Raw genomic sequence first — 9,427 nt, 5'->3', positions numbered from 1 at the left:
GATGGCCAACAAACACATGAAGGATGTTCAACATCACTAATCATTAGAGAAATGCAAGTCAAAACCACAATGCGGTATCACCTCACACCAGTCAGAATGGTCATCACCAAAAAATCTAGAAACAATAAATGCTGGAGAGGGTGTGGAGGAAATGAAACCCTCTTACACTGTTGGTGGGAATGTAAATTAATACAGCCACTATGGAGAACAGTATGGAGGTTCCTTAAAAAACTAAAAATAGAACTATCCTATGACCCAGCAATCCCACTACTGGGCATATACCCTGAGAACACCATAATTCAAGAAGAGTCATGTACCACAGTGTTCATTGTAGCTCTATTTACAGTAGCCAGGACATGGAGCCAACTCAAGTGTCCATCGAGAGATGAATGGATAAAGAAGATGTGGCACATGTATACAATGTAATATTACTCAGCCATGAAAAGAAACGAAATTGAGTTATTTGTAGTGAGGTGGATGGACCTAGAGCCTGTCATACAGAGTGAAGTAAGTCAGAAAGAGAAAAACAAATACCTTATGCTAACATATATATGGAATCTAAAAACAAAAACAAAAAGGTTGTGAAGAACCTAGGGGCAGGACAGGAATAAAGACACAGAGCGTCTTGGGACACCTTCTAGGTGCTGGGGAACGCATCACAGCAGTAGGTCTTCTTGGTGTTGTGGAAGGCGATGCACATGCCCGAGGTAAGCGGGAAGTGAAGCACCACCATGGCGCAGTGGTAGCGCAAGGCCAGGTCCACGGTGGCCACCATGCTGATGATGTTGTGCCTGTAGAGGACGGCACTGTCTGGGCTGATGCCGTACCTGATGTGCAGGGCCTGCCAGGCCGCTGTCGGCGTAGAGGTTCTTCTCCAAGGGTTTGCCCAAGCTCACCCTTTAGCCGAAGTAGTTGGAGGAGATGTTGCAGTTGATGCACGTGCCCAGGCCGATGCAGAAACTGCTCATCTGGCCCAGGTCTACCGCGTTGCCCTGCGAGAAGAGAGCCGTATACCTGGCTCTGGGCATGCAGCACATGTACATGCAGGAGACGTGGTTGCCCCAGCTGCTCTTGGTGGCCAAGACCTCGATGGTGTCCAGCTTGTGCTGGCTGTACAGAAGTTGGCGTGCTCCAGCAGGTGGAGCTTCCAGTGCCCCGGGGGCTGCCGGCCAACGTTCCCGTAGGGGCAGCCCTGGCCCACCGAGCCTGGGCTCAGGCTCCGGCACCAGCAAGTAGGTGGGCCCTGGAGGCAGGAAGGCGAGCTTGGCGGTGATGAGGCCAGGGCAGGGCGGGCAACAGAAGAGGCAGCAGAGCTCGTTCACCAACAGGCCGTTCATGTCATGCACCAACCTCCTGAGACCGGTACACAGCTTGTTCCTGGAGCTATTCTCTGAGCACAGGGCATTGATTCCTTCTCTTCTTAGGCAGACGGCTGCACAACTCATAATGCTCTACTAGACTGAATTCCCTTCATTCTCCTCTTCCTCCCATGACCTAGTTCTCTGACAATCAGAAGAGCCGGCAATGATGAAAAAGTCTAAATTCCACCAGGCACTGATGCTACGGCTATTCCTTTCTCCGACTCACCTCCTGTTATTTGTGGTGACTATGTTTTCCAAAATTCAAAGTAGCTTTATCACTCTTCACCTATTGCCTGTCCACTCACTTGAGCTGTGTATCACTTCTGCTTCATCAATGCACTTTTTTACTTTTACAGGATTTATTGTTATGGGGAATTCCCTCTGAAATTGTAAGATACCAACTATTGCACTTAGTTTTCAGGTGGTTAGCTTTTGTTATATGTTTATGCACACCCTCCTTGGTATTTCACTTGTAGCCAGGAAAGACTGACAAGTACCACTCATCAAATGTCATCTGAAACTAAATTTTGAAAACCATGTAGTATAGCATTGTTTGAAATTTATGTGGGAAATTTAATCATTATCTCTTTTAAGTGCCAAGAGGAGTGTGTTGAAGCATGGTTTTCATGAGCCACAGGCGTTTTATTCAAATATCCATTTCAGTCAAACCTGTTTATACTACCTATGTGCACACTTTTCATTTGTTATCAACACATAGACACAGTAATTGAGTATATCATGTAAATATAAACTATACATCATATATGTGAATATATAAGAACAATTTTCATTTAAAATGTACCCTCTCAATCCTCTAATAATTAACTTTCACACACTCTCTTGAGGGCAGGGACATTTTTAATTACTTCAAGTAATACACTGAATAATTTGCATATATGTATAAGTATAGTTTAATTCTTTTACATTTATAAGAAACAGAAAAAGTACTTTTGTGTAGTCTAAATATTACTTGCATTTCCAAAAGAGTAATTAATTTTATTACGTACCCTAGAAAAAAAAGACATACTAACACAGGATTTTACACATCTCTTTAAGCATGAAACTAATTCAAATTAATAGAGGAATAATTGCCCCTCTCTCTTGCTACAGGTATTCCTTAAAGAATGAACACAATGTCACAGCAAGGAGAGTGACATTTGTTTAACAAAAAATCATTAATGTGTCTGTTCCTATTGAACTCTGTACTCTATACTCTATTGAAAAGCTATACAGTTGACTATGCCTGATAATCTAGCTTTGTCAGTTCACTTCAAGCCAAATAAAATGTGAAAAAAGCCACAAGTCCTTTTATACTTATTCTTTGGAAATAAAACTATTTATTTGTCCTGAAGAATAAACAACTACCAAAAACAAGAATTAAAACAAAATTTCATAAAATAATTATATTTTATTCATGTCTTACTTCTGTTGAGATTGTTAGCCAAGATTATAAAATGAGGTTTTGCTTATTGATCTTAATATTAAAAATTTGAGTGTATTGTATCATTCATTTATGCTCTGGATTAATTATTATATATTAAAATTCTCAACCATTTTCTTTTATTAAAAACAATGAGGGGACTTCCCTGGTGGCACAGTGGTTAAGAATCTGCCTGCCAATGCAGGGGACACGGGTTTGAGCCCTCGTCCGGGAAGATCCCACATGCCACGGAACAACTAAGCCCATGTGCCACAACTACTGAGCCTGCGCTCTAGAGCCCAGGAGCCACAACTACTGAGCCCATGAGCCACAACTACTGAAGCCTGTGTGCCTAGAGTGCATGCTCCGCAACAAGAGAAGCCACCACAATGAGAAGCCTGTGCACCACAACGAAGAGTAGCCACTGCTCGCCGCAACTAGAGAAAGCCCATGTGCAGCAATGAAGACCCAAAGCAGCCAAAAATAAATAATTAATTTCAGAAACACTGCTTACTTATCAAATTATCATTTGTAGAATAAGGAATTGCTTGTTTTCTCTACAGAACTTTAAAATGCTTTATTTTTAAGATCATAGTGAATTTAAATGTCATGATTTTATTTCTTCACCCAACATTTACTTCATTATTCACCTAAGATCAAAAGATCAGACAAATCTTATGTAGAGTTGTAAACTGATAAATTATTTCTTAGAGACCCTACAATTTTCTTCCCATCCTTAATAAAAGGATCACCTTACCTTGCTTCTCCCTTTATCTTAGAAACATAGAATTATGCATCTACTTCTATTTCCACAAGGCTCCTCCTCTTTATGTTTCCCACATTATATCCTTTCAAGTAGATTTTGGTATTCATCATATTTCATGATTACTGCCACTAGCCAACAAATATATTCTCTTTTTCTCTTTATTTTATTTTTATTTTGCATTTTCTCAGAATTCTCCATTTCCTAAAGTTAATTACCACTGGCAACAATAAATGCTTTCTGTGTTAACCTAAGTTTAGTTCCTATTTTTAAAAAATATTTTCATACATCTTCTAAATTTGAACCTGAGCCTGATGAACACAATAGTTTGGAAATTCAGATACTACAACAAAAAATATACACACACACACACACACACACACACACACACACACATATTAGCACCAGAAATAGTCAATGGAATTGAAAATATCAGTGAGAATATCTGATCCTGCTCCACATTTGCAAACATTGGGATAGATGAGTAGTTTCTGAATGGAATAAGGAGTGTGGTCATAGCCTCTACTGTTAGTTCAAAACTTTACATTTTTTCAAAGCTTTTCCATATGTATTTTGTGGTTACTTCCTCACAATTGTCCTATACAAGTATTATTATTGAAACTTAATGATGATTTCAGTGTTTTATCTGATAGTATGCTGACTCAGAAGCCATCTTTTTCATCTAAGTCCTTGTGGTAAATTTCCTGTTTTCACATAAGTTGATTCTTTTTATATATTGTTGGATTCTGTTTGCAAATATTTTGTTGATGATTTTGCATCTATATTCATCAAAACATTGTCTTTTAATTTTCTTTTTCTTAGTGTTTTTTTTTTTTCTGCTTTTGATATCAAGGTTATGGCCTCAGAATGAATTTGGGAGTGCTTCATGCTCTTCAACTTTTTGGAATAATTTGAAAAGAACAGGTGTAATTTTTTTTTATATGTTTGGTAGAATTCTCCTCTGAAGTCATCTAGTCCTGGACTTTTGTTTGCTGGGAGTTTTTTTTTTTTATTATTACAAATTCAATTTTACTACTAGTGATTGGTCTGTTCAAATTGCCTATTTTTTCTTGATTTAGTCTTGGCAGGTTGTATGTTTCTAGAAATTTGTCCATTTCTTCTAGGTTGGCATAGAAGTTTTCATAGTATTCTCTTATGATTTGTTGTACCTCTTATCTTATTAATTTTATCTACATCCATTCCTTGGTAATGGGGTGATTGGTTCCAGAAGCCCATTCAGATACCAAAATCCTCAGATGCTCAAGTCCCTTATGTAAAATGGCCTATTGTAGTTGGTCCTTGTATCCTGCAGTTGATTGAATCCATGGATGAGAAACTCAATAATAAGGAGGGCTGGCTGCATTTCTAATGTTCCAGAAATTTAGTTAGGTTCACTTAAGAGTTAAGGTAATATTATTACTATGATATTATTCACTGGCACCGCAAGTAAGAACCAGGAAATATAGACAAAAATCTATTTTTTCCAACAATCCCTGTATCTCCATTTTTTGTGTATCCCATCCATGGCACCTATATTTTTGGCCAAGTGGCCTGCAGTGACCTTAAACTGACACTAGCTCCTCTTACAAGCACATGCCCTGGAAAGAAGCCAGGAGAGTCACAAGCAAATCTAAGTTCCTGATGTGACTTCCCCAACCGCCAACCATATCCACTATCTCCCAATGCCTTCTCCTGATGCATGCCTTAGATACGACCCCCATGGGGCTTACCAAAACTCCTCTATTTTGGCTTGAATTGACCAATTGGTCTTAGCCTGGGACCTCAAAAGCATACCACCCACAGACCCTTGGGCATGTGCCCCAGGTTCTGTCTCTCCCTTGCTGTCTGCACACTTCCTTGACTTCCTCATGCAAAGAAGTAACACGGAATGCCTCACTTAGACATATGCTTTAAAACGTAAATGACATCGTCAACATGAAAGTTTCAAATACTCTTTCATACGCTCTTTCCAATATCCTAATGCCAATGAAATATTCCAGTTTTCATTGTGACTCATCACACAATTAGTGGCATGCAATCCCATCAGAAAACTCTCCTAGAGTCTCCAGCCAAGAGGATCATGCAAAACTTCACTGAGGAAGTGACATTTAACACCTAAATCTGTCCTGTCACAAACTCAGAGATTCTTGCAGAGGCCAGACTATGAATGAACATGGATGTATGACCAGTGATACTTAAGGCAGAGTGCTGGGAATTAAGGGCTAAAGCATAATGGAGCCCTTCTCAGCCTCAGGTACTGGTGTAATAAGGGTATTAGGGCCCTATTTTACCAGATAATTGAGTTTTTCAAGACAAATTTGATATATAAATGTGTATATGATGAATCATAAAAAATATAAGATGATAGTTAATTAAAACTATTTGAAATCAAAGGGTAAGTCAACAAAATACATCTGACAGGCCAAGTAAAGGCTGTGTGTTTGGGATCCCTCCTGCAAAGAATGATTAGATTGGACTCAACAAAGAATGTACCAAATGACGATTTCAGGCCAAATGTATGTGTGCATATGGCTACATATAGGAAATAACAAGACACATTTGAAATGGTGAAAAATTTAAAAAGGCAACATAGTGCAAGAAAGGGCAAATTCAATTATAAGTACAAAAAACCATACCATTCAAGGGTGTTTTAGCTGTGCTGAGAAATTTTTTAACTTTATCAAAAGCACTATATCTCTAAGAAAGTACTTGACTCTATGATATATTTATGAAAATTGATATTTATATCAATTAACAAATATATGGTTGAAGACAATCTATAATAGAAATAATAACAGAATTTTTAAATTCACCATCCTGAAATAAATCAATACTTATATTCATGCAATGCAATAAATTATTATAAAATGGTATATAATTACCTAGGTGTAATTCAGATGATAAAAAACAAGAGTATAATATCTAAACATTCAAGTTTAGATTCTATCAGGGCACAGAAAGTTTTTGAAATTAATTATCTTTGTTTTATTCAAAAACATAATCATCAGTAGCAATAAAACCAGATTAATTTTTATAATCACAAATATTTTTAAGTTACCTGCTTTTCAATTCATAATAAAATATTAATTTTTACAAAACTTTTAAATTATTATGTATACTTTAAAAAATTAAGCTGCATGAAATTAGCAGTATGAGAGATTGCAGAAAAGAAGGCATATTTATTGTTTTTCTGTGTAAAACTCAGTGCCTAAGACTGAACAATCCTATTTCCAACTTCCACAATGCATAGATAAACTAAAATATTAAATATTTTCCCTCAGAGTAATCACTGTTCAAATTACTTTACCACTTCAATATATTTCAATATATTTCTTCATTTCCTTAGAACATATTAATTATTGTCATTCATCTTTATAAACAGCTAATCATCCTTGTTTTAAAAGAACCAGATTTTAGTTTTTTTAAAATAATTTCTAATTTATTTTTAAGTTTTTTTTCTAATGAGTAAATTTCAACTTTCATTTTTATTCATCCCTGGTTTATTTGAAATATTGTTTACTGTCATCATATCTGTTCTTGTTTTAATTTCATAGATCATTTCTTTTTAATGTCTCATTTAATCAGGAAAGTATCTTTTTGTCCTCTGAACACAGATTTGAACATTTAGGTATTGTGAAATTTTTATTGTTGCTAACAGCTAAATTATCTGTTTTACAATTAAATTTTGATGTACTTCTGGGTCCAAGAAGTTTTTAAAAAGCCCATAACAAATGTGTAGCAAAATAGGTTTACTTTTGGTTTTATTTTTCATCTGGTTTTCATTGATCACTAATACTTTTACTTAACTGTGATTTAATTTGTGGGCACATGTATGATTAATTATTTCTATTGTTCCATGATCAAAAGTTAAAAGTCTTATCTGTAGTTTTAAGTATTGGGTTGGCCAAAAGTTTCATTTGTTTTTTTCTGTAAGATGGCTCTAGTAGCACTTTGTTGTCTTTAACTGCATTTGAAACAATTTTGTTACATTATATTTGACAGACGCCATATCAGTGTACATTTTTAAAATGACATCAAAATTGGTGAAATTTTGTGTATCCATTTTAATACCGAAGATAGAAGAAAAAAAGCAACATTTTCGGCATATTATGCTTTATTATTTCAAGAAAGGTAAAAACGCAACTGAAACACAAAAAATGATTTGTGCAGTGTATGGAGAAGGTGCTGTGACTGATCAAACATGTCAAAAGTGTTTTGCGAAGTTTTGTGTGGAGATTTCTCACAGGACGATGCTCCGTGGTTGGGTAGACCACTTGATGTTGATAGCGATCAAATTGAGATATTAATTGAGACCAATCAACGTCATACCACGTGGGAGGTAGCCAACATACTCAAAATATCCAAATCAAGTGCTGAAAATCAGTTGCACAAGCTTGGTTATGTCCATCGCTTTGATGTTTGGGTTCCACATAAGTTAAGTGGAAAAAAACCTTCCTGACCATATTTCCACATGTGATTCTCTACTTAAACATAATGAAAACGTTCCGATTTTAAAACAAATTTTAATGGGCAATGAAAAGTGGATACTGTACAATAATGTGGAACAGAAGAGATTGTGGGGCAAGTGAAATGAACCAGCACCAACCACACCAAAGGCTGGTCTTCATCCAAAGAAGGTGATGTTATGTATATGGTGGGATTGGGAGGGAGTCCTCTATTATGAACTCCTTCCAGAAAACCAAACGGTTAATTCCAATAAGTACTGCTCCCAATTAGACCAACTGAAAGCGGCACTCAACGAAAAGCGTCCAGAATTAGTCAACAGAAAATGTATAATCTTCCATCAGGATAACGCAAGACCTCATGTTTCTTTGATGACCAGTCAAAAACTTACAACCTGGCTGGGAAGTTCTGATTCATCTGCCATATTCACCAGACATTGCACCTTCAGATTTCCATTATTTTGGTCTTTACAAAATTCTCTTAATGGAAAAAAAAATAATTTCCCTGTAAGACTGTAAAAGGCACCTGGAACAGTTCTTTGCTCAAAAAGATAAAAAGTTTTGGGAAGATGGAATTATGAAGTTGCCTGAAAAATGTCAGAAGGTAGTGGAACAAAAGGGTGAATACGTTGTTCAATAAAGTTATTGGTGAAAATGAGAAATGTGTCTTATTTTTACTTAAAAACTGAAGGCACTTTTTGTCAATCCAATATATTCACACTCACACACTCATATTTAAGTCCCATAAGGATATAGTTAGCCCTTTTCTCTCATTTTGGGTGCTAAACTCGAATTGCTGGATAACCTTGAAGTCAGCCTATAGTTGAAAACTTAGAAGGTCCTATATTTCTACTTATGAGGTGCCCTATTCTATTTACTAGCATCTCTCAGTCCACACCAATGTTCAAACAAGGCAGTAAAAGATTTCAGGAACCTAAAGATAAGTTGAATAGAAGAGAAGTAGACATTTCTCTTCTTCAGGTTGGACATGGTTCTGAGTACAAGCAGTGGCATTTGCTCTTTTCTGAGACTTTGCTGTTGGACAAATTGGTAGTATTGGACTATGAGGTAATAGATCAGTTTCCAATGTGGTACAGGTAAATTTGATCACATGCAATCATAACTTTAGCTTCTATCTGTAGCCTCTTATCTCCTATTTAACCACTGTTAATGGTCAACTCCATTGCTCCTACTACTATTCCCACCTTCTCTACTATAACAACTAAACCCATATTATTAGTGTTTACCACCTGAGCACACATTCACACACACGTGATATTTTTGGCTTGCAACTGATTGTTTTTTTGCCTGCTTTTTATTTTGAACCTTTTTTGTTTTTTTGTAATAATCAATATATAATGTGTCTGAAATTATGCAAATAAATGTCATTATGCAAGTAAATGTATTGATAAAAGCATTT

At 36.4% G+C, this 9,427-nt stretch overlaps 1 pseudogene across 1 annotated transcript; it reads right to left on the bottom strand.

The window, feature by feature from the left end:
• Nucleotides 1-637: 637 nt before the first annotated feature.
• Nucleotides 638-1,337, bottom strand: LOC307184110 (alpha/beta hydrolase domain-containing protein 17A-like; annotated as a pseudogene). Its single transcript has one exon. The product of its transcript is annotated as an alpha/beta hydrolase domain-containing protein 17A-like (transcript).
• Between the last annotated feature and the right edge of the window lie 8,090 nt (nucleotides 1,338-9,427).

Source organism: Stenella coeruleoalba (assembly GCF_951394435.1).
Source record: "Stenella coeruleoalba genome assembly, chromosome: 3".
Classification (NCBI taxonomy): domain Eukaryota; kingdom Metazoa; phylum Chordata; class Mammalia; order Artiodactyla; family Delphinidae; genus Stenella; species Stenella coeruleoalba.
This window is presented reverse-complemented; position numbering and strand designations above follow the sequence as displayed.